General features: G+C 38.4%; 1 long non-coding RNA gene across 1 annotated transcript; it reads right to left on the reverse strand.

Annotated features, from left to right (window-relative positions):
• Positions 1-584: 584 nt before the first annotated feature.
• Positions 585-24,129, reverse strand: LOC105877336 (uncharacterized). Its single transcript, XR_001156903.2, has 3 exons — positions 23,097-24,129; positions 6,033-6,090; positions 585-4,440 (listed from the first exon to the last, which is right to left on the reverse strand). It is a non-coding gene; the product is annotated as an uncharacterized LOC105877336 (long non-coding RNA).
• Positions 24,130-26,413: the final 2,284 nt, after the last annotated feature.

Consider the following 26,413-nt stretch of genomic DNA (forward strand, 5'->3'; position numbering starts at 1 on the left):
TGATGCGACTGGAGATGCCCAATTCCTCCTTAAACCTTTTCCCCATCTCACTGCTTATTTTTCCATTAGCCAAATCTTTGGCTTGCCCTTCAAACTGGAGGTAGATTTTTGTCCCTCTCTTGCTTGTGACCAAGGCCCTCACTGACTGGTTTTCATTTTCTCCATTCTAGAAATGACAGTACACTTTCCCTAGGGTTAGGCAAGGCCTCTTTGGCTCTTTATCTGTCGCCTGAACCCATGTCACAGGTGTGCCTTGGGCTCCCACCCAGGTAGTCTTTGCCTCGGGCAGGACCTGGCAGTTGAGAGCAAGAGCTCAAGGGAAGTCCCAAGAGGAGACAAGGAAGAGCAAGCACGCTCAGGGATAACACCCTGCTTTGGAGCTATACCTTTTCCAAAGATCTTTTTGAAGGCTGGAATTCCAAATAGAATTCTCGTTCTGCTGTTTCACAGAGTCAGGCCTTGAAATAACTCCAGTCAAGGCAAAGAGAAACTTACCATTTCTTTGGGAAAAATGAAAAGATTCCAAGAAAACTGATTCATCAATCCATAAGTAAGAAAGGAAGGAATCAAAATAATGTGTGCAGGCTCACGGGCCCTTGTGTGTCCCAAAGGCTATATAGGAACACATCTTATAACCCACCTCCATTAGTCGTCTCTTGCTGTATAACAAATGACCCCAAAACTTGGGACTTAGTTCAACAAGTGTTTATTACCTCATAGTTTCTGTGGGTCAGAAACGTAGGAGCAGCTTAGCTAGGTGATTTATCAGGGTCTCTCATGAGATAGAAGAAAAGGTGTCAACCAAAAGCAGTGTGGTCATCTGAAGGCTTGACTGGGGCCGGAGGTGGCCTACCAAGATGGCGGCCTCCCACGCCTGTTGGCAGGAAGCCTACATTTGTCGCCATGTGGGTCTCTCCGTAAGGTTACTTGAGAATTCTTACAACATAGCACTGATTTCCCCCAAACTGGGAAATCCAAGAAAGAGAACAAAAAGGACACCGTAATGCCTTTTATGACCTAGTCTTGGAATTCTCACCGTGTCATTTCTACCACATTGTACTCATTAGCAGTCAGTAAGTTCAGTCCACACTACAGGTGAGGGGGAACAGGCTCCATTGTTTGAAGAAAGGCACATATAAAACTATTTGTGGACATATTTTTTAAACCCCCACACTGGCTGTCATTAGAAGTTGAAGAAATGGTGAGTTGTAACGTCAATCCAATGCAAAAGAATTGGAATAGACCGGTTAATTTGGAATGAAGTCTCAGGATGGGAAGTTTTAAATCCATAAATTTTTGAGCAGATATTGAGAACAAGTGTTCATAACCATCTGTGGAGAGAAACGAGACTAGGAAATGAGACTGAAAAGGGCTAGCTTTGTAGCAGAGAACACCAGTCCTCACACCCTCCTCTGGCAGCAGCAGGAGAATCAAACCTGCAAACGGCCATTACTGACATGAAAAAGAACACTGCGCTTTCTACCAGATGCTAGGCTGTAACAACGGAGTCTCTGCCCTAGAGAATGAGCACACAGTGTCAGGCAATATGGGGAATTAGTGGACTGACAAGCCTAAAATATAGTCGACTGTAATGAAAAGTTTGCCAGAAGCAGCCCAGAATTTCAACCCTGCAGGAAATAGGCAGTTCTAATCCTCCCCTTCCCCCCACTCTTTGCGATTTAATACTTGGCAAGAGAAAGGTCACTTGACAATATTTATTAGCTCATTAACTGTAAGTGTCTTTGCTGCCATGGGGGATATTTTTTATAACAATTCTCTTCTGCAAGCTACACTGCAGGTGTCTCTCCTTTGTGCAAATGAAATGGTAAGCATTAGCACTATTCTGGCATCCCAAATCCACACTAAATATTACTTTTTTGCCAGTTGATGAAACGGAACATGATCAGACGGAGTCAGGCTTGGCTAACTTACATGATGCCAGAGAGGCAAATGCCAGCGTTGCCTGGGCATGGGCAGTCCTTCCCAGATGATGAGCTTGGGCCGTCTCTTTCCCCTGCTCCGATGCCCATCCCCAAGAAAAGCAAAGAAAGGAAAGAGAACGAACATGCACTAAGTGCTAGACACTCTATTAGCACCTGTATAGACACCACTTAACAAATTTTCCCAACAGCTCTGTTACATAAACAAGAAAGCTTTGCCACTAGCAAACTAGATGAGGAAACTGACTGAGAAGTTAATGTGCTCAATCCCACAGCTGTTCTGGGGAAGCTGGGGTTCAAATCTACAAACACATAATATTTGATGTAGAAAAACCAGTATTCTCAAACATACAATTTCTCATTTGCTTTCTGGAAAAATATGAGCTTGGTTTTAGATAAGTCAGTAGCAACACTACAATAAAATGCTATTGTATCTCTGATTAAAAAAAAATTATCATCTTAGAAATATTAGGAATGCTGATTCACAAGACTATTTTTAAATTTAATGTTTTCAAACATATTAAATATCATAGTTTAGTTCCAATTTATGTTTTCTTGGGTGGGGTGAGCCTTATAAGCCTGCCAGCTCTTATTGGTAATAAGATGATGTCTACTGACCAAAAAATACTGGGTAATACCATTCATTCATTCATTTTCTGCATTTATATTCCACCCTTGGCTTAACTCCTAATAATTCTTAAAAACTCAAGTGCCAACTTTCCTGGGAAAATTACCTTCTCTTTCATAGCACCATATGCATACAGCCTTCTTTGTTTCTTACTTATCTCAACACACATTGTCTTTTCACCAGTTGGTCCAACTGCAAGAGTATTCTTTGAGGGCAGGGATTTTGTCTTGCTCATCTCTCTGTGTTCTCAATGCTTAGCCTACTGGCTGCCAGGTAGCGGGTTCTCAGGTTGTCGTATGAATGAATGAGTCATTAGTTAATATGATGAGATGTTTTTATTAGGCACCTATTGTAGTCTGTAACAATTTACAGCGCATCTAATGTTGGGTGCCACTGCATTGGTTATATTTGAATCCAGAGTTCATGGCATGATGACAATAGGAGAATACTAGGACATGAACATATCAAAGACCAAATCAACCTTCCTCCTTCCCTCTCTCTTCCATCTCTTTCTTGTTCCTTCTCTTTCTATCTGTCTCTCTAATATACACACACGTCTTTTCTCAGACCAGAAAATCAATAAAACATCCTATTGCCTTGCTATGGGTTGAAGGACTTCTGAAGTTCATTTATGTACGTCTGATTGGTAATGGACCTTGACTCTCCATGACACTTATCCATGACTACTAGGGCCCTGGTAAACGTTTGAAGAAAATGCTGTCTGTCGGAAGAGAGATTTGCCAGCATTTGGAAACTATCCCACAGGACACAGAACTGAGAGTTCACCATCCTGTGAGTCAAGCAGAAAGCGTGTGGCGCGAGAGTATGATTAGCCATGACAGGCCAACTGGTTAAATTTTTCATCATTTTTAAGCATTAAAGTTAATGCCTATTTAGAATGGATCTAGTCATTCCAGAAGGTAAGAGTACACCATATTTAAATAGAATCATCACAGAATGTTAAAACAGAAAGTCCTTCCAGGGTTTCAAATTAAGTGGATTTTATATGATGATTAACTGAATTCCCCACTTATCCTAATTCTTTTTGATTGGAACGTTGCAGAATCACTTTTTTAAAAAAGGAAGCATTAAGGATTATTTATCTCACTTTTTTCCCCACTAATGGGGGCTCAGAAAATGATATTTCTGCTTTGCATTACTCCGTCTTTATGATCAAAGAGGATCTAATGAGCCCAGCTGAGCAGAAAGGGGCTCGTTATTCAGAATCAGCCCTGAGGTTGGTGGGGGACGGCAGGGTAGTAGCGCAGAGGAAATGGGGTGCTAATGATATTAGGGAGAGCAGCTCTTTGGGGGGAAATCATTTATTTTGCAGGTTTCAGGAGAATTATGGAGATAATTAATATTGGCAGTCATACACATCTTGTGCAGGGGGAGGACTTCAAACTGCAACTGACTAGGTGCCAACAGATAGGAGAGTCATCGTCCTTTGGAGTCGAAATGTCGTCTGCATTCACACGAGGGAGTGCCAGGAGTTCTTGATTGGGGGATGTTCAGTACCAGCAGCTATAATTTTATAAATTACCAGCTACAATTTTTTTTTTTAAACACTTCAGACAGTGTTCCTTAGTTTGCCTTTCAGAATTTTTCCTCCTTTCTGAAGCAATGTGCCCCATACCCAGGACAACCATATGTCCCAGAATTTCGAGGACAGTTCTCTGATTTTAAGTAATCTACCCTGTTGCATACCCCCTACATATTAGATAATGTGACCAATTTGGGGTTCACGCAGTATGGTCACCACAGGTTCAGCCGTTCCAGATGAAGACTCGAATTCCAGCAGCTCTCAGACGGTTTGATCATCCAGCGCTTGTCTCGGCACCTCCTCCGGCTTGGCCTCCGAGCACAGTTGTTCTGGAGAAAAAAGAGAAGGGCATTGCTCTCTTGCAGTGTTTCAGGAAAACTGCTCTGTACAATTTCTAAACTACAGACAAAAAGAGTTTCTTTTTAATTAGGCAATGCGTGTTGTAGAAAAGTCAGAAAACATACCCAAGCAAACAAAAGAGAAACACCTTGATCAGATCAGGTACAGATAATTACTATTGCCTATTTCAATGCACATATTTTTAAAACACACTTTTGATATTCCCTTTTTCCTTAACAAAAAATGGGATCCTTATATCTATATACAGGTTTGTCATATTTTGCATTTAGTAACAAATCGTGAACATCTTTCTATATAAGTATTCATGTACTTCATTTTAATTGCTGTCTAGTACTCTGTAGTAAGAATATGTAGTAAGTTACTGAAAGTCTTTGGATGCTGTTGTTTTGATGCCTTACTATACACAGTGCTGACAAAAGGGACAATTTTTTTTTTTTTGACATAAAGTATGTGGGTGGTGATATAGGACTTGGTCCTAAAGAAGTCTGCTGATTTTCCTGAAAGCTGCTGTAATGTAGGACCGTCTAGTTCAGGCATCCTCAAACTACGGCCCGTGAGCCACATGCAGGTGTTTTCGCCTGTTTACTTCAAAATAAGATATGTGCAGTGTGCACAGGAATTTGTTCATAGTTTTTTTTTAAACTATAGTCCGGCCTTCCAACGGTCTGAGGGACAGTGAACTTGGCCCCCTGTTTAAAAAGTTTGAGGACCCCTGGTCTAGTTAGTCCTTATACATATGAACACATTAAGGACACAGTAATGAATCCCACTTTGATGTTTGTGATCATTTGCCATTCATTGTCTTCCCTTTGGTTTCCTAAGGATTCTCTGGTGTCCAAACCAACTTTCTTGATTGTCACATTGCCATAGTGTTTTTTTTTTTTTTTTTGGTCTGGCCATGGCGACCATTGCTCTGAGGTTAGTCTCTGCTTGCGTCTATCTGGATCACATTTTTGGGAGGTGCATTGCACACCCTGTCTGCTCCCTGGCTCCGACTAACGAGACTTTAAAGAGATTTTTTAAAAAGGCTCAGAAAGTTTCTTGGATATCAAACCGCTCTTATAAAAATAACATTTTTATGACTTAAAATGTAAATGAATCAGAAACATATGGATTAAATTTCCTTTGAAATGCCCAAGGGTTTAAAAACCGAGAGAAGAGCACTTGCAAAACGAGTTAAACCGCGTTTCGCCAAAAATAAAACACTTGAAAAATTGTTTGGGATGTTTTGCGGATCCCTTAGGTACTCGTGGGTTCTCTAGTCTCTCTTTGAAAAGTACTTAGATTTTTAAAATTTAGGTCACTCAATAAAATGCACTTAGAACTCGTTCGATGGGCATTTGGATCTGTAGTTAAATGATATTAAGTCGAATTTAGATCAAGTGTACTTGAAAAATGCCCACTTATTCGGTGTATCATGATTTCCACCTCTGTGATCATACCTTTCCTGCGTGAACGGTGCCCCAGGAGATTTCAGGTGGGAAAGGATTGATAGTGGTGGGAGGTGGGAAAGGATTGATAGTATCTATCAGACAAGTCCAAATTAACACCCCTGTCTCACCTTCCCTTTTCTGTCAGTGGCTCCAGGATTTTCTTCCTCTTCTATCTTAGGTCAGTATCTGCAGAAGCAAAGCCCAAGACAGAGATCCTTGCATGAGTGATTTATGGAGGAAATGAACTCAGGAGAAATCTGGAAGGAAGTAATGGAAACAGATAAGGCAGAAGCTTTGCAAGATGTGTTTTCAGTGGAAACCTAGTCTCAGCCTGATCCCACGAATGGCCTTGCATGGTTGTCTCACCTTGAGGCTTGTTCCAAGACTTATCAGTCACTACTATTAGCTGTCCCTGGAGGCAAGGCATAATTTCTCAGGGAGAAGGGAAGCTCCGGTCTCTCTTACTGAGGACAATGCTTGAGGACGTTTCTCCAGACAAGAGTATAGCTGTGAATCTTAGCAGACAAAACCCATAGCAGTTGGGAGATGGATGGAGTGGGCACATAAATGGGACTTGGGCAGGGCACGAACAGCATCCATCCACTCTCTCTCTCCTTCTCACAGCCTTGAATACATAATTCCTTTCTCTCTCTCTCTCACTTCCCTCTATTCATTCAGACATCAATTTTTTGCCATTTTATCTCTTGCAATTTTCTTGCGTTTATCTTCTTTGCATATTTCCCACTGCACTCATGGGAGTCTACGCTTCCTCCTCTATTGCCCGGATTCCCCTGCCCATTTCCCACTGAACTCTAAATATCACTTTAGAATAATCTGTAACTCAGATCATCACACACATGGCTACTTTACTATTCTTCTCCAAACACCACTTTCAGATGCTTAAAGAATTAATCGTAATTCTTAAATATCTATGGGGACATTTCTGAAAACTTTTAAGATGAAGAATCCCTTGGAATTAGAGTGTTCTCCTTGGAGCCCCAGGCCATGCTCATGTAGTCACCTTAAAACAATGACTGTTTGGCTATACCTTACAGTAACATAGATTACAATGTGGAAAAGTAAAGCTTAAGAAGAAAACCTTGAAAAATACCAAAGATTTAAGTTTCGATTTAAATGAGATAGTATATAAATACTGGCCACTATTGTCATTGCTATTGTACTAATCTCATAATTTGTCTCTCTGGTTCCACTCCTGTCATCCTCCACTAGTAGTTACACGCAGAAACCAGAGTGATCGTGTTTAAACCCAACGTTCCTGCCTCGCTTGTATCTCTTCCTAATTTATTAATATTTACAATGAAACCCAACCTTTACCTTAGCCTATATGGCAGCATAACCTTGCCCTGTTCACGTCTTCCCATCCTCGGCTCCAGCTGCCACTCAACCCAGGCTCCCAGTACATGGGCTTCCTTAATTACTTGTATGTCGACCTCTTTCCTGCCTCAGGGCCTTTGCATGTACTGTTTCTTCCACCTGGAAAGGTCTCCTCCTCCCCCCACTCCCCTTGCATGACTTGGCTCCATCTTTAAGTCTCAGCTTAAATGTCTCCTCCTCAGAAAACCGTTCCTGGCTACCTAATTTATTCATTTAACAAGTATGTATTGAGCACCTGTAGTGGTTTCCTTTCCCCCTCTCATCTGCAGTTTCACCTTCTGTGGTTTCAGTTATCTGCGGTCATCTGTGGTATGAAAATATCAAATGGAAAATTCCAGAAATAAACAACTTAGAGGTTTTAAGTCATACACTGTTCTCGGGAGTGTGATGAAATCTCACACTATCCTCCCATGTCCCACCTGGGATGTGCATCGTCCCTTTGTGCAGTGTAAGCATATTGTACGTGCTACCTGCCCATTAGTCACTTACTAGCTGTTTTGGTTATCAGATCAAAAAATGGTATAGAGATGCTGCTCAACTTATTATAAGATTATGTTCTGATAAACTCATCATAAGTTCAAAATGTGATGGGTCCAAAATACATTTAATACACCTGAGCTGTAGAACATCATGGCTGAGCCTAGCCTGCCTCAAACGTGCTGAGAACATTTACTTTAGACTACCGTTGGCCAAAATCACCTAACACAAAGCCCTATTTTATAATAGAGTTGAATATCTTGTGTATTAATAATCTGTTGAATCCTGAAAGTGAAAAACAGATGGTTGTATGAGTACTCAAGGTGTAGTTTCTACTGGAAGCATATTTCGCATCATGAGAAAGTAAAAAAATCCTAAGTCAACCATCATAGTCGGGGACTGCCTGTATATAGGGTCTGGTACTATCTGCAATTTTAAGCATCCAGCTGGGGGTCTTGGAGCATGACCCCTGTGGATTAGGGGAGACTACTGTGCTCTGTACCAGGCACCATTTTAATCCCACAAAAAGGGGAAAAATCATTACCAAAAAAGGCAATAACCTCCATCTTCACAGGCCTTACATATAAGTAGAGGAAAAAAATAAGTCAATTATATGTGTGTATACATGGGTGTATGTATATTAGAGAAAATGAAAGTAAGGAGTGCATTTCTAATGCCATTAACAGAAAAGGCTTAAGACAATGATATTTGAGCAAAGGCCTGAAATAGAGATACAAGTCCCATTTAGATAAAAACTCAGGATATACAGACATTCTGCATTTCAGTCTTTCATATTTTCCCTCTGAAAGCTACCTATTAAAATTGGTAATTATTTTAAATTTTTTCCTGTTTTTTTTTTTTGGGGGGGGGTCTGTTTTCCCCAATAGATTATAAATCTAATGAGGACAGATGCATGTCTGTCTTATTCATTATTATATTCCCAGCATGTATCATTGTACCTGATGAATAAAACTCACTCATTATATATTTATTTATATATTTATATATATTATTAATATCTACAGTTGTTTATTACTACTGAACCAAAAATTAGAACTCAGAAGGTTACTCTCGAATTCAGTGTGTAATATCAGAATGAAATGAGATGCCATTTGTGAAAGTACTTTTTCTGGTGGCAAAAGATTAGAAATGAAAAGGGCAAAGTTAAATGAATTGTAATGCTGTCTCAAATACTTTTGAGAAAGATGTGGCACAAAAGGCAATTATCTTGGTGACCATGCTAGCAGTACAGTGTGCCCTATCATATGGCAACAGAGAAAAAAAACAAAGACATATTCCACCACTGAACAGATCTCCATTCTTTCTTCAAGCATAAGGAGCATCCATCCAATCTTCCAGATCCATCACTTTCCCCATGAAATCCTAAGATCCTGAGATGATAAAGACTGAATATGCACAATAACTCATTAAGACCATTTTAAGTGTATGAATGGAAATGAAACCAATTAAATTGCTTATATGGTCAATAGGCAAATTATAAAATTTGCTACTTTGGTGGAAAATTACCCTTAGATCACTATTCCGAGCTTCATGTTTCTGAAAAACCCAGTCTGCTCTTTAGCAGAGCTCCTCTTACCAGGGCAGAGTCATGGGGCCAAAGAGACCTGTTCACTTCGAGACCGTACCAGGTGTGTCTAGACCCTGTTCTGGGTCCTGGAACCTCAGAATTCTTTGCCTAAACAGCCTTGGTTTCATTTTCTGGGTCTGTGCAGGTTCTTCACCAGGTGCTACTTCCAAAGAGCAGAACCCAAAGCTGAAATGCCAAGGTAGGGTGGCCTGAGATTAGGTACTCGTGAGGTAGTCACAGAGCCCAGTGGCTGTGGTGTCCACGTGCATGTTGGTGAGGGCGACTGCGGTCCAGGGTGGAGCCCAGGGTGGAAGAGAAGGGCTGCTGGCTGCAGTCCAGGGCCTGCGTGGAAGGGGCTGCCATATTCTGGCTTGGGAGTTGAGAAATGGGAATCTATGGGAATTTCTACAAGAATTCTGTCTGAATCTGTCCTTCTAACCTCGAAAGGGATATGTAAACAGAGGTGGGAGATCTGCCCAAGTTGAGGGCAGGGGTTGCTTGGCTTGGATTGGGTGCCTCAATGCCCATGGCTTGTGAGCTGTCTCCACCCCATACCCTTGCCTGGGTCCTGTCAATGTCAGGGCTGAGCCTATCCACTCCCCGATCTCAGATCAAAACTCTTAATTCTTTCTCCTTTTTCAAACTTGTCATGGACTAAGAGGAGAAACTGTGCAAACTGGTAATACTTCAATCTGATAGAGATAAGTCTTAGGAAAAATAAAAGCGTGGAGCACATTCAAGACTTGGAAACCCAAGAGGTAGGTAGCCCCGTGTTTGTATATGTCAGCCTGCAGCTGGGGAGAAGCACCCCTCTCAAGGTCCCTGGGAGTGTGACACCCAGTGCTGTGAGTGGGGTGCAGGAGGTGCTCTTGAACGTATCATTTCTTAGAAACACCTACCACCTCTCAGGTTGATATTGCAAGCCCTCTTCCTAGACTCCATTATTCCCTTTAAGAAGAGAGACTCATTCTAAGGAGGGCCTAGAAGGCAAATTGGGAAGCTATAGGCTAAGAAGTCAAGGGACGCATGCTGTCTTGTCAACTATCCTAGTGGATGTATTCAGTGAGAAGAATTTTGAATTCACTTAGATTATTGAGGAAAAATGATCTAGCAAATTATTCTAGGTGAAGTGGGAAGTTTAAGTTTGGTCAGTGCTCTGCTAGAGATTTAAGATGTGTGCAAAATTATTTCATGCTTCTTTGATAACTAAGGGTATTAAACATCGCGTAATTTTTTTTTTTACTGGCCATATATATTTTCTGTTTGCAAACTGTCTATATATTTGCCTACTTGTATATTGCAGTTTTAGAGTATTTCTTGTTCGTTTGAATAAGTGTTTTATATTTTTTGTTTATTTTGTAATATACAAATGTTTTACATTTTATCGATTTATAATACAAATTTTAGGGGATTGTGATCTATGTTGTATAACATGTACATAGTGATTAAGACAAAAATAATCATTAGCAAAATTGTCTTTTACCCATGTGTGTGCTATGTAGTTACATTTATTTAGAGATCATTGTAGATGTACATTTAGTTGCAAGAAATAACCCAGAAAGATCCTGTGTAACATTTACCCAGCTTTCCCTAATGCAAAATTATTGTACTATAGCACAACCAGGATATTGACATTGATATCGTCAAGATACAGAACATTTTCATCACGAGGATTTCTCAGGTCGACTTTCTATATCCACAACTCCTATCCTCCCACTCATAACCCCTCCCTCCCAGCAAGCACTAATCTGTTCTCCATTTCTGTCATTTTATCAGTTCAAGCATGTTCTATAGATGGAATTGTATAGTATGTAAGGTTCATTACCTTTTTTTCATGCAGCATAATTCTCTTAAGATTCCTTTAGGTTGTTCTGTATACTATTAATAATAGTCTTTTTTTTTTTGAAATTTTCTAGGTAGACAAACATGCTATTTTCAAATAAGGGCATTTTTACTTCTTCCTTTCTTCTATTTCCCTTTATTGCCTAATGGCACTTCATAGCACTTCCCGCACTATGTTGAATAAGTGATGAGAGCTGATATCTTTGCCTTTCTCTCAAGCTCAGGAAGAAAACATTGAATCGTTGACCATTAAGGAAAATGTTAGCTAAAAAGTTTTTGTAGGCACTCTTGATCAGGTTGAAAAAGTTTGTCTCTGTTCCCATTTATCTGAGAGTTTTTCATAAATGAGTGTTGAATTTTGTCAGTGCTTTCTCTGTATTAATGAAATTGATATTCTTCAGCTGTTTATATTATGCAATACATTGATGTTTTTTGAATAAACCAGTATTCGATCCTGGGAATAACTCTCACTTGGTGATGATGAATAATTCTTCTTACATCTTGGGATACTTCACCTAGGAGGAGGAGAAAAGAAGAGAAAAAAAAATAATTCTTCTTACATATTGACTTCTATATGCTCATATTAAGGATTTTTGTGTCTATATTCATGAGATGTTGGTCTGTAGTGTTTCGTTATGCCATTGTATGTTCATTCCAAGTATGTTTATAGTTTTGTAGTAAAATTATCTGTATTTAATAAACAGAAGTTTTACATTTTATCAATTTATAATATAAATTTTGGTGTCAGGGTAATACTAACTTCATAAAATGAATTGACAAATGTTCCTTTCCTATTTTCTCAAATCAATTTTATAGTATTGCTGTTAAATATTCGAGTGTTTGCAAACTATTTAGCCCTGAGGAATTCCTGTTTAGGAATTTTTAAATAATGAGTTCAGTATTTCAGTGCTTATAAAACTATTCAAATAACCTGTTTTATATTGGGTGACTTGTAGTAGCTTGTTTTTTAAGGAAGTGATCCATTTTGTCCAAACTGTCAGATTCTTGTGTATAGAGTTATTATTCATAGTATATGCTTATTACCCTTGACATCTTTGCAGCAGTGATAAATCCCCTGTTTAATTTCTAGTATGGGTGAGTTCTTTAACAGTCTTGTTTGAGGCTTGTCAATTTTACTGATCTTTTCAAAGAAACCAGCTCTTGCTTTTATTCTCTGATGTTTTTCTGTTTGTAATTTTAGTGATTTCTTCTCTTTATTGAGTTGGGAGTGGATTATTGACTAGAGACTTTTCTTCAGCATTTAGTGCTGTACTTTTTTTTTTTTTTTTATCAGCTCTGCTTTAGACGTGTCCCACAAATTTTAAAATTTCTTTTGAGACTTCCTCTGTGACCATGGGTTACATGAATGCTGTTGTTCACTTTTCAAGTGTTTAGAGATATTCCTATTATCATTCTGTTCTTAATTTCTAGTATGGATCTTTTGTGGTTGGAAAACACTGTGTTGAACTTCAATTATTTTAAATTTGTTGAGGTTTTTTTTACAACCCAGGTTCTATTTCAGTGTATGTTCTGTGAGCACTGGAAAAGAGCATGTAGTCTGCTGTTGCTGGGTGGGATGTTCTAGCAATATCAATTAGATCCTATCTTCTCATATTGTCGTGTTCTTCCATATTCTTAGTGGGGTTTTTTTCTGTCCAATTCTATCAATTTTTGTTGAGTGAGGATTGATAAAGTCTCCATAATTTTCACTTCATGTATTTTCTAGCTTTGTTGCATGCAAATTTATGATTGCTATGGCCCTTGGTGAACTTGACCCTTTTTTCAATATATAATGTCCCCTGTCTCTGGTAATTTTCTTGGTCCTGAAGCACACTTTAATGTTGTTAATGCACACTACTGCTCACTTTTGATTAATGTTTGCATGATATATTTTTTCCTTCCTTTTCCTTTCACCCTGACTATATCATTATCTTTGGAGTTTATTGTAAACAGCATATAATGTGCCATGTTTTTTTAATTCACTATGCCAAACTTTGCCTTTTAAGCGATTGTTTTATTTATTACATTATATGTACATAATTGATCATGCTCTACTGGTGATGTCATGTTCCTTTATCCTCCATTTATAACATAATATCAGAGAATGTTATGATTGTTGCTTCAAGCATTAGTCACAATTTAGAAAATTCAAGAGAAGTTAAATTCATTTATCCATATTTTGCTTACCATGTTCATTTTTCCTTACTGAAATTCCAAGATTCCTTCTTTCATAATTTTCTTTGTGCTTGGAGAGGACTGTATTTAGTTACTATTTTAGGGAAGTATACTGACAACAAATTTAAATTTTCTTTTTATCTGTGAATGGCCTGATTTCCCCTTTATTCCTGAAGGATATTTTCGCTGAGTACAGCATTTTGTATTAACAATTGATTTACATCAGCACCTAAAAAATAGTTGCCACTTCTTGTGATGTCCATGGTTTCTGATGAAAAATCTGTTGTTCAAATTGTTTTTCCCCAATGGAAAAAGTATCATTTTGGCTTGCTGCTTTGTAGATTCTTTTTTTTCTTTAGTGATCAGAAGTTTAATTATGTTTCTTGGTGTAAGTTTCTTTGGTGCATCCTGTTTTAGGATTCTCCAAGCTTCTCAAATCTGTAGGTTTAAGTCTTTGCAAAATGTGGACAGTTTCAGCCATTATTTCTTCAAGTACTTTTTCATCTCCCCTCTGTCTTCTCAGGAATCCAATGACATGAATATCGGGTCTTTTATTACACTTTCAAAAGTACAGGTTTGTTAATTTTTTCCAGTCTCTTATCTGTTGTTCAGACTAGATAATTTCTATTGTTCTATCTTCCTGTACATTAATTCTTTTCTCTATCTTCTCTATTCTGCTGGTGAGCCCATCCACTGGGCTTTGCATTTCTGTTATTATGAGATTCGTAGTATTTTTTCATTTGTCTGAAGCATGTTTATAATCACTTGTGGTAGTACTTTTACCATGGCTGCTTAAAAACCTTTGTCAGATAATTCTGACAATTTTGTCGTCTCAGTGTTCATATCTATTGATTGTGTCCATTCAGCTTGAGATCTTCCTTATTCATTGTATGATATGTAATTTTTTACTGAATCCTGGACATTTTGTATTGTGGGACTCCAATTATTTAAGCTTTCTTTCAGCTAGCCTTTTCTGACATTGCTCAGAAGACAAAGGTGACACATCACTTTATTATTGCCAGGCAGGGTTCAAGCCCTTCCCACATGCTTTTCACTGACACATGGTGGGGGTGGCCTCATTACTGAAGAATAATGGTAAACATTCTGACTCTGCACTAGGCTCCTCTGACACCAACATGTAACGAGGGGAAGGAATACCTCATTAATGCCGAGTAGGTGTTGAAGTCTGGGCTCTCCAAGTGGTTTCCCCTAATACTCTAGGGAGGGCCTTTTTACTTTTCAGTGGCAAATAATGTTCCAGTTCCCTCCTCATTCTTCTTTGATACGACCTCTGCAGGGGTGTTGGAGTACCTTGTTGCAACCTCTTGGGATGGACATCTAGACTTTCCACTCCGTTTTTACTGATGTGGACAGGGTGGGTCACTCTTTATTTTTCTTCCTTTCATGGTAGTGTGTGGCTGGAGTAGATTGAAAGTTTTCTCTCTTGCTGGGCTGCCCTATCGTGGCCTTTGGCTAAAGAAAGCAGATATTATTGGGGCTGGTGGCATTTCTGTTTTTGTGTGTGCACATTGGCATGTCTATACACACATTTTTCTGGGTTGCCACCATCTTCCCTTCAAGAGTGGGAGATGAGAGACAAAAACTAACCAAAAAAAAAACCCACTGACATAACTCAATCACCATATTATTCCTTAGGTTCTCTTCATCTTTCAGAATCTCCTTATATATAATGTCCAGGCTTCTTAGTTGTACTTGGAGGGAGAAGCACGATAAAGTGCAGCTACTTCATATTCCCTGAAGTTCAAGTCCTTAAATCTTCTTTTATTTCTCCCATTTGGTGTGTAGGCACCTTATTTTTGTTTTAGAGGTGCCACATGGTTCTTTTTAGGTTCATTCTTAAGTTTATAGATAGTTATGTATATCGTTACTATTTTTTTTAAGTCTAGCCTCCGTAGGATCTCGAACACTTGAATCCTCTACCAGTTCTCAATTTCTCTGAAACTGTAGGGAGAGTCCCAAGAGGAACATGTATGAAAAACATTCCAGATAGAGTCACATTTTATTGCTAACTGGGGTTTTGATGCTATAACCCTGTACAACTTGCTATTCTGGTGGATGAGGGCTGTACGTACGTGAATCTTAAAAATAATGGTTGCCTAGTGATGGCTTCCTTCCTTAAGTAGACCCTGGCTTCCACTTTCTAGCTGGGGACCATAAGTAAGTTATGGAATGTTCCAACATTTCAGTTTATTCACCTATAAAATGGAGATAATAAGATAATCTGCTGTCATACAAATTGTTTTTCTTTTGTAGGTAGAAAGATAGGGTCATTTTTCTCTGGTTGCTTTCCAGATTTTTTGTCTGTAGTTCTCAGAAGTTTAATTATGGTGTGTCTTGGTGCGGATTTGTTTGGTTTATCTTGTTCAGGGTTTACCCGACTTCTTGACCCTGTAGGTTTAAAATGAGGTAAGATTACTTGTGTGAATATGCACATAGCCTTTATAAGAGCATTTGCCTTCTGTGAACCATGCGAGTGTTAATATTATTAATGCTAATGTTCCTTCCTTCAAGGCAGAAAAGTAGTAACATGTGATCCAAACCTAGCCCGCCCATGGAAAGCTGCATCTTTTGGTCTTTTAAGCCTGAAGATTCTTATTTATCATCTTTTCTGCTTTGGTATTTGTGCATTTTCCTTGAATATGCGAGCAGTTCCATAATACCATCGGTACTGGAATACTTTTCCACTATCTTTTCTGACTGGTTATTACTGATAAAGATCATAACATCTTTGTGATAGCAGTAAAGTGTACATGTCATACGCTTATTCAGTCTAGAAGCTTTTTAGCTGTTTTGGATTTTTCCTGCATTTTCCAGGTAGCCAATTATTTCATAGGCAAATAATTCCAGTTGCTATATTTTTTACTTGAGTTACAAGATTTATTACACTACCAAGAACTTTCAAAAACATAAATTTTCCTGCCATTTTGATTTCTTATATAGGTAAAACATCCATTCTCTAATTCCTGTATCGAGAACTTCCCTCATAATATCATCTTTCCTTCCTTGACTGCATTCAGGAAAACATTTCAATAATTATGTTTTCCTTTCTTACTGCCTTCAACATTTTTATTGATAATTTTAGCTGGGCAAACATCTCGATATTTTTAGACATTGCAGTTACTTTATTGTAGAATTAGGTACATATTTGGTTCATCTTCCAGGATAATCCTATTTTCTTCTGGCTGATCTGCATTTGTTTTGTGCATAGGTAAAGAAAACTCCAGGGTATTTCTCTGCTCAATTCTTTGGAGCTGCAATCAATAAAATTTCTACTCATATTTTCTCTTACACTTACTTTCTAGTAGAGTTGCAATTTTGTACCTTTATGATTTCCTAAAAGAAATTTAAAGATAGTGAGTGTATCAAGTACAACTGGTATGCTACCATTGTAATTCAGAAATATTTGAACCAAAGGACAGCAAGCCCGTAACTGTTACTGATCTGTATCAACTGGAGTATGAAGCTCTCTGCTCTCAGTTTCTCTTATCTAAACTGGGGACTATGAATGTGCTAACATTATTTATAATATTTTGCATTAGTAACAGGGATGTTTAAATTGTAAGGTAGATATAATGCAATTTAAATGAAGATTAAAAATACATACACAAATATATATATCTCAAACTTAGGCAATCCATTGACTACAAAAACTCTGCTCAAAAAATAAATGGCTGTGTAAGGTATAACAATTCTGATCTATACTGGAATTTAACAATTAGGTAAATACATAGTAGATGGCAAGATCCAGGTTCTCTCTTCATCATCAGGGTGAGAATTTACAGATAAGCAGGGGAGACTAGAATGATCCATGTGGTAATGGATTAGAGTTGAAAACAACATTATACTGTAATCCTAGACTCTGGGAGGCCTAGGTGGGCGGATCGCTTGAGGTCAGGAGTTTAAAACCATCCTGAGCAAGACCCCAAATAGAAACAAATTAATTGGCCAACTAACATATATAGAAAAGAATTAGCCAGTCATGGTGGCGCATGTAGTCCCTGCTACGCAGGAGGCTGACGCAGCAGGATTGCTTGAGCCAGGAGTTTGAGGTTGCTGTGAGCTAGGCTGATGCCACGGCACTCACTCTAGCCTGGGCAACAAAGTGAGACTCTGTCTCCAAAAAAAAAAAAAAAAAAATCATTATAAACTCATGTATAGCTCAATAGATAGATGGTTACATGTAGAAATATCTACGGAAAGATGTGTATATACAGTATACACACAAATATTTTCTTGCTCTGTCAATAGTTAAGGGCCTGGAAGCAACAACACTCCACGAGTGACAAGGACCCAGATTTGGTTTTTTATGTCCTTCTCCAGTAAGTGAAATCAGAGCTCCTTAGAGAACTAGCTGATAGGAAGACTGGGGCAGAAAACATCTATGATAATCCTAGAGCATCTTTTAGTACTAAAGAGTAAAGAAGTGCTCACGTGAAAATACTCCAAAATTTCACAAAGATGGGGGCAGAGGCCGAGTGAACCCCCTCAGTAGTCAAAGCTAGAACAGCAAAGTAGTATTGAATTATAATTCACAGTATAAAATAAATATCCACGATTCATTATTGACACCAGTAACTTAGGGGAGACGAGATCACTCTGTGATGCAGAAGAAATACAAATAATTTATGGAGGTGCTCGGTCCCCAAACATGTGGAACATAACTTCACTCCTTCAGTATGGGCTGAAGATAGTGACTTTTCCCCCAGAGAGTACAGTAGGGAATGGAGGAAACAAGAGTAACTTCACAGAGGAGAAATCTGGCAAGCACCGCCTCAGCCAAAACACATAACCACAGCCTAACTCTGAGAAAGACATCAGACAAACCCTGATGGAAGAAAATTCTACAAAATCCCCATTCATTGGCCCTCAAAGCTTTCAAGATCATCCAAAACAACGAATGGTCTGTAAAAACTGTCACAGCCCAGAGGAACCTAAGGACATGTCACAATTAAATGTGATGTGGAGTCCTGGAACAGAAAAAAGGATATTTTGGTAAAAAATAAAAAAAAAAATGAGGAATGTATAGACATTAGTTAATCATAGTGTATCAATATTAGTTTATTCATTTATAACTAGTGTACCATACTAATGTAAGTTACCAATAATAGAGAAAACTGGCTACGGCATATATGAGAACACTCTCCATTATCTTTGCAATCTTTTTCTGTAAATCTAAAGCTGTTATAAAATAAAAACGACTGCAGGATAAATAAATGCATGCAAGAACGACAAAGTTACAAAACAAGGATTGAGATTTTTAAAAATTGTGCAATGAAGAGAACATGGTAGAAAATAACATTTGGTTAGTTTAAAAATATAGACTGGAATTGTTTGTTCTTGTCCCTTGTGAAAACAGATGCAAATAGAAGACAAAAAATTTGGACACTGTGTAACTGAGCCAGCATGCAGCCAATAGTATTTAATTTCAGCAAATAGCTTATAATCACAATAATCAGGTTGGGAGCAGTGAGCCAAGCTATTGGAACTATTTTTCCAATAAAATAATTGCCTTAATTCAGACCAGGGAAATATTTGGGGGAGGAGGGTTAGAGTGGTAAATAGACTCACTGAAATTATTAATTAGTTTTACACAGCCATGGCCAAGAACACAGAAAAAAAAACCTGGCTTATATCAGGGAAGCAACCAAAACCAAAAGAGGATATGAACAATTTTGCACAATGCGTTGCTTTGATTACTGAAAACTATCTTTTGAATTCTCATTTGATACAGAATCATCATCAAACAATGCATTTGTCATGTAATTGTTAATTGCTGTTCATAATATACATGAGACAACTTTTTAACATTTGCAAATATTTCCTAGTAATCTGATGATACGCTATTTTTCACTTTTTTTAATTTTCCAGGAATTTAATCATTTATTTTTGCCAATTGAAAGTTTACTTTCTTTCATTACAATAAAATACATTTGTATCTATCTATATAGAAAAAAGCTACCCATGATAGCTTTTTAAAGAATGTATTTTCTATGGGGCTTCCTTATTTTTTATTTTTGAGCTATAATGGTGCCTATACATATATTCAATATGTATTCTGCTTTTCTACTCAACAGTTTACCGTAAGTATTTTCTCATCTTATTTTAATAATCACTACCTTAAATGCTGAAAAATACTAAATAAAATGATTTGATAATTTATTAACCTGTTGGATATTTACAGATTGCTTCAGGGATATTTTATTCACCCCTATATGTTCTAATTCCAGAAGAAAAATCCAAACCCAGTAATTTTGTGCATCTCTGGGTGACGTGACTATAGCATTCTTGTATTTGAAACTGAGGAAGGAAACAACTGGGGTCCCAGTTCTAGTAAATATGTAGTTCTAAAATATAAAAGAATTTTTTTTAGGTTGTCACATAAATTCTGAAGCCCATTCATCTCTGGTACCCCAAAGATTGAGCCCACATTCTGGTTAGCTGTATAGTAAAGTGGCAAACACTGCATTCTGGACATAGAGGACAATTGTTCAAAAAACTAGAGTTCTGACTTCAGCCTCATTCTCTCATTCCCATCAGGAGACCAGTTATCTGAGCAACTTTTAAGTCAGGTGCTTCTTGACCTTCCAGAGGTGGCTTGGTGACAGCCTCCTGTGGGGCAAGAGCAAACATGACAGCAAATCTGGATGGCCAGTTAGTTTCCTAGCAAGCCAGAGAAAAGGCCTTGCAAACTTGTAGTATCTTCTGGCAGACATGTACCAGGACTAAAGATTTTTCTTTTGTTGCAAGATAAGAGCCAGAAAATTAAGGCAAAATGCATTAATTTCTCTTATGTTGCCATACGAAGGATGGGGACATTTTCACCTATTCCGATGTGAACTCTTTGCCAGTTTGGTGCATACTTATAGCTCTTGATACTACATCAAACAATATAATAGCAACCTGGGATTGGCTATAATAGCCATTTCTCAGGCCAGCAAATGTTATGTCCAATACATTGAATTTGAAAGGTCTACTGACAATGTGAAACACAGGTGATGTATCTCAACAACCAAAAGTGACTATACCCTTCTCAAATGACCAGTACTGCCGTTAGCAACCAATACATGTATAAGTACAATTTAGGGTTTTTCTTGAGCCGCCATCATGATGTTTCTTCTACAAGTACATCTGTTCCTCACATAAATTTTAAAGAAATAATCTCAGTGATGAAAATGTGAACACTTATAATGCCTAAAATGTCAAATATTGGAGCATGAAAATGTCTTTATGCTTTTTTTTTTTTTTGAGACAGAGTCTCACTCTGTTGCCTGGGCTAGAGTGCCATGGCATCAGCCTAGCTCACAGCAACCTGAAACTTCTGGGCTCAAGCGATCCTGCTGCCTCGGCCTCCCGAGTAGCTGGGACTACAGGCATGCGCCACCATGCCCGGCTAATGTTTTCTATATATTTTTAGTTGGCCAATGAATTTCTTTCTACTTTTAGTAGAGATGGGATCTCACTCTTGCTCAGGCTGGTCTTGAACTCGTGGCCTTGAGCAGTCTGTCCACCTTGGCCTGCCAGAGTGCTAAAATTATGGGCATGAGCCACCGTGCCCAGCCTTGAAAATGTCTTGAGATGTTCCCATGATAAAGCTTAATAAACTATGATTTGATTTCAAAATAATTCTACAACTCATAAATAAAAATCTAAGAATTATAACTAAGAATATATATTAATTATATTAACATAACATTTATTGAGAACCTATATGCCAGGTGCTGTTCTAAGTGTAGTGACCAAAAAGATAAAAATTCCTGCATTCATGGAGTATATCTCTTTCACAGCCCAAAATTGAACCGCTGGCTTCTGAAGGAAGTTGGTAATTCCAGGAAGATTGCTACTGCTCACAAAAGAATCGTGACCAGACACTGAAAACCCTTTATATTCTACTCTGGCTTCAGCTGTATGAACATAGAAGATACTGAGATACCAGAAGAGGAAATCAAGCAGAACGTATGGAATGGAGGACTGATTCCACGATGAGTGAGCAAATTCCCAATTTCGAGTATGTTGGGAGTGGGTTAGCTTGTTGACCAGAGGAAGGGGGAAAGAGGCAAGGAGAAAGGAAAAGAAAGAAATTATACCCAACTCTGTGTTGCCATTCTATAAAACTGACTACCATGTAAAAAAGAGAACAGTAAGACTTACACCAAATATGGATGCGAGTAGAGTTTCAAATCAGAGCAAGAGCCAAGTAATGCCAAGGAGAAGCCAAACTCAGAATGTTGGGTTTTATGACTGATTTGGAACCATGAAGTTGCTCAGGCTTTTTTATTTTTGTGGGGTGTTTTGGGTGAGGGTGGTGATAAACAGTAACCAATAGTGTAGAAGCTACGAGGGGTTACTGGGAGTGAGGGAGGTTTGTGGTAAGCTAAAGGTCAATACTGTTGAGTTAGATCTTTGAATTTAGTGACTGCTCTTGTTGGATTAATAAGAGGGGTGGTCCTGTGTTTCACACTGTACTGCAAGGATTAGAGAGAGACAAGAGCCGCAGCTTCTGAATTATTGTGTATCTGGATTGGACGAGAATAGGAAAAGTCATTTAGAAGCCTGCCAAACATTGTATGGGGAATATAAGAGAGACCCCAGAAGAAAACAGACGAGAGGAAGAAAAAGAGGAGGATGTAGGATAGAGACAAAGCCTATTAAGTTGTATCCTTTGAACAGTCCCTCATCACATCTTCGGAGATATTACTTAGCAAATTTACCACAGTTGTGTTGAAAGAAGACAGACCAAAGGACAGATTGTAAAAGAGGGCTTGGGAGAAGTTAGAGAAATGTGGACCTTCATCTATTTTCCTGTCAGCAAATACTAAAGTTTGCATTGTGAACTTCAAGGGTGGCTTGCGATTTGGTTGCAAGGTGCCTGTGGATTTCAGCCAAACCACAAATGTGCAAAATAATGTCCCTCTACCAGAAACTCAATGAATCTTTGTGGAATTCTGCCTAATGCACATGCTTCGACTCCCTCCCTCCATCATTCTTTATATTTTAACAGATCGAGAACTGTTTTTGTCATATGTTATAGGATCTACCATCTTACCTGAGGGCAGCTCCAATTCTCTTAAAGTTGGAAGTGAAAAACTGTGAGGCAGGGATCACTAACTACTTCTGAGTGGATATGGAGGATCTGTCTTGATCTAAATATGCATCCTGAAAATATGAAGGACGATTTTGACAAGGTCTACATACCTGTAAAACACTGAATGAAACAAAAATCTCTGATTTTCCTTCTAAGTGGACTACCTTTTAATGGTGATCTCAAACTGAGAAAGTCAACAATGGTTGCCTGGCTCATCAGTGTCATGAGGCTCCAAATATTAGCTAGTCCTGAGGAGTGAGGCAGGGGTAGACAAGGTCAGAAAGAAGGGTATTATTCTAGATCCTTAAGGCCTTACTGTGACTTAAATGACATCAGGCAAAGCTTCCTGTGAGCAACTGGGAAAGGGACTTGGCTCAGAACTCGAAGAAACCCAACCTGAGGTTTTAAACCATGCTCATTTCCAGTGATTTGCAATTGATTCAATTTCCAATGAAAATCATTATTGTCCCTGGTTCCAATAGCAAAGTGAAAGGAGAATTGAATTAGGAAGGAGAAACATTTTGTTGGAAAAAATGACTCTGTGGGAACATTTTCGAGGGGCCCCAAAGAGATGGAATCCAAAGGTGCTATTCCCATGATCTGGCAGGTTACCTGGAAACAGATGTTCCCCCGTAGCTAGAGTAGTGGCTGGGAGCAAGCAGGGATGGGAAGATGAGGACAACAGAGGAAGTCAGTGTGCATTTCCATTTCTTGTGCAGTTTCCAGTCCCCGGTCAGTAGAGCTGAACTTGTGATGGACTAAGCAACATCCCTGTGGAAGTCTGTTTGGCAGAGACAGAAAAGGAGCTTGTGTTAGAGGACAGCCTTCTGCAGCTCTCGGTCCATCCCGTCAGTACTCCAGTGGCTACGACAAGGTAAAACTCCCCTTCTCATGAAAAATTTTATGTAGAGCAGGCACGAGACAATCCCTCTTTGGCCAACATCCAGGCTGGCTGGAGGACTTTGTCTGCAGCAAAGCAAGTAGACCACCCACTGTTTCAGCCACAGGTCAGACAAGTCCACATACATGGCAGCTTCTCCATGACTGACAAATGTCATAATTAGTGAAGTATTGGTATGACTATATGAAAATATCCTTTAAAGATAACATGGCTTACAAGTCACCCTCCTGGACAGACACAGCAGAATGCTTGAAATAATGATTGCCAAAATTAATCTGCTTTCTGAAAATGGGGTTCTGAATCATAGGATGCTAAGGAGAACTGCCTGTGGTATAGTCAGCTATTGTTTTTAAGAGTAGCCAAGAAGAGAGTTTAGGTCTTCTGTTGGCTGTTCCAGGCTTAATAGTGCACCTGCGGTAGACATAGTGCTTGCATTGGGTTGCACAGAAGTTTTGGAATGAAGTCCTAAAAAGCTTTGTAGGGATTGTCCCTGGGCCCTGTATGTCCTCATGTAAGAAAGGGAAGCAAATCCCTCAAGATTCTAGAAATCTCTGGATCTACCCACGCCTGCCATCACATTTCAAACAGCCTCATTGGAAGGCTCCATTCTAAATAAGGGTAGCCCCAAAAGTCTTATGTGGAATATCACCTAAGAAAACTCACCATCTCTGGGGGTTTTCAAAGTATATCCATGGTGATGTGGACGTTCTACTTTCCACATGAAATCCTGTGGAATTTCCTGAAATTGTGAGCCTTAATTTTAAATTATTTTTGGTTGACACATAATAATTGTACATATTTATGGGAATTCAGTGTGATATTTAGACACACAGGTACAAATGTGTAACGATCCAATCACGGTGATTAACATATCCATTTATGATTTGAGGTGAGAACATTAAAAATCTGCTCTAAGAGCTACTGGACAATATAAATTATTATTAACTATAGTCACCCTATAGTGCTATAGAACTCCTTCCTCTTATGTATTTGGTATAATTTTGTATCCCTTACCCAAACGTTTTATGTCCTCCCTCTGTCATCCTTCCTGGCTTCTAATAACCACAATTCTACTCTGCATTTTTGTGAGCTCAACATTTTTCAGCTCTCACCTACCTATGAGCAAGAACACACAATACTTACCTTTGTGTGCTTGACATAACAAAATATGCTCTAGGATCATCCATGTTGCCACAAATCACAAGATTTCATTTGTTTTTAGATCTGAATAAGAATGCCGTTATGTATGTATACATTTTCTTTATCTGTTCATCTACTGATGGATATTTATGTTGATTCCATATCTTCAGTATTGTGAATAGTGTTACAAACAGCATGGGGTGCAAATATCACTGTAGTATATTGATTTTTTTTTCTTTTGGATACCCTAGAATTGCTGCATGATGTGGTAGTTCTATGAGGAAACTGCATACTGCTTTCCATCATAGCTGTACTTACTAATTTACATTCCCACCAACATTGTATGAGTTCCTTTTTCTCTGCATCCTTATAAACATTTAGTTTTTGGCCATAACCATTCTCACTGCAGTGAGACAATATCTCCTTGTGGTTTTCATTGTCATTTCCCTGATGATTAGTGCTGTTGTGCATTTTTTTCATGCAGTTGCTGGCCATTTGTACACCTTCTGTAGGAAAAGTTTATTCTGATCATTTGCCCATTTTTAAGTCATATTTTTCGGCTGTTGAGTTGGTGGGTTCCTTCCATTTTCAGGATGTTAGTCTCTTGCTGGATGAATAGTCGGCTAATATTTTTTCCCATTTTACAGTTGTCTCTTCACTCTGTTGATTATTTTCTTTGCTGTGTAACAGATTTTTAGTCTGATAGAGTTCCACTTGCCTATCCTTTTGAAGTGTTAGACATAAAAATTGACCTTGTTTTCTTGTAATTTTATAGATTTGGGTCTTTCTTACAATTAAATCTCTAATTAATTTTTATATGTGGTGAAAGGTAGACATCAGCTTTCATTCTGCTGCATGAGAGTGTCCTTTCCCCAATTTACATAAATATGTGGATTTCTAGGTTCCTTAATCCATTCTATTGGTCTATATGGCTGTTTTGATTACAATAGCTTTGTAGTTAGCATAATGCCTCTAGTTTTATTCTTTTGCTGAGTATTGCTATGTGGATCTCTTATGGTTCTATACAAATTGTAGGATTGTTGATTCTGTTAGTGTGAATATTATTGGTATTTTGATAGGTATTGCATTAAATCTGTAGATTGCTTTGAGTGGTATGGTCATTTTAACAATATTCATCTAATCCATGAGAACATAGGATATCTTTACATTTTTTGGTCTATCCCCTTCAAATGTCATTCATGAGCATTGCATAGTTTTCAATGTAGACAGTTTTTTAATTAAATTTACTCTTAGGTGGGTTGTTTGGTTTCCCAGCTACTTTAATCTGAGATTGCTTTCTTCCTGTCTTATTTTCTTTGTAGTTTTCTATAGTCATGTTTGATTCCTTTCTCAGTTGTGGATCTGCTCAGCCAATGAATTTCTTTGTTTTCATGATGGTTGATATGGTCCTTTGGCTTCCAGATGTTGGATTCTCTTAAGCTTTCTTACAGGGCTGGTCTATTGATGATGAATTCCCTCATTTTTTTGCTCATACGGGATAAACTTTATTTCTTATTTCCGAATGATTGATAGCTTTGCTGGCAGTTTTTTTTCCTCCTTTTTAATTTTGGAATATTATAGAAGTACAGAGGCTTTGGTTACATATATTACCTTTGCACCACCCAAGTCAGAGCTGCAAGTGTGCCCATCCCAAAGATGGGTTGTTTTCCATTCTTGGGATACTTCACTTAGAAGAAGAATAGGCTCCAGGATACTCCAAGGGGTAGTTCACCATTTTTTTATGGCTGTGCAATACTCCATGGTGTGTATATACCACATTTTCTTAATCTACTTATGTATTGATGGGCACTTGGGTTGCTTCCACATCTTTGCAATTGTGCTGCTATAAATGTTGTAGTGCAGATTTTTTTTTTTATTATAGAATATC

The sequence above is a fragment of the Microcebus murinus genome, chromosome 24 (genome assembly GCF_040939455.1).
Source record: "Microcebus murinus isolate Inina chromosome 24, M.murinus_Inina_mat1.0, whole genome shotgun sequence".
Classification (NCBI taxonomy): domain Eukaryota; kingdom Metazoa; phylum Chordata; class Mammalia; order Primates; family Cheirogaleidae; genus Microcebus; species Microcebus murinus.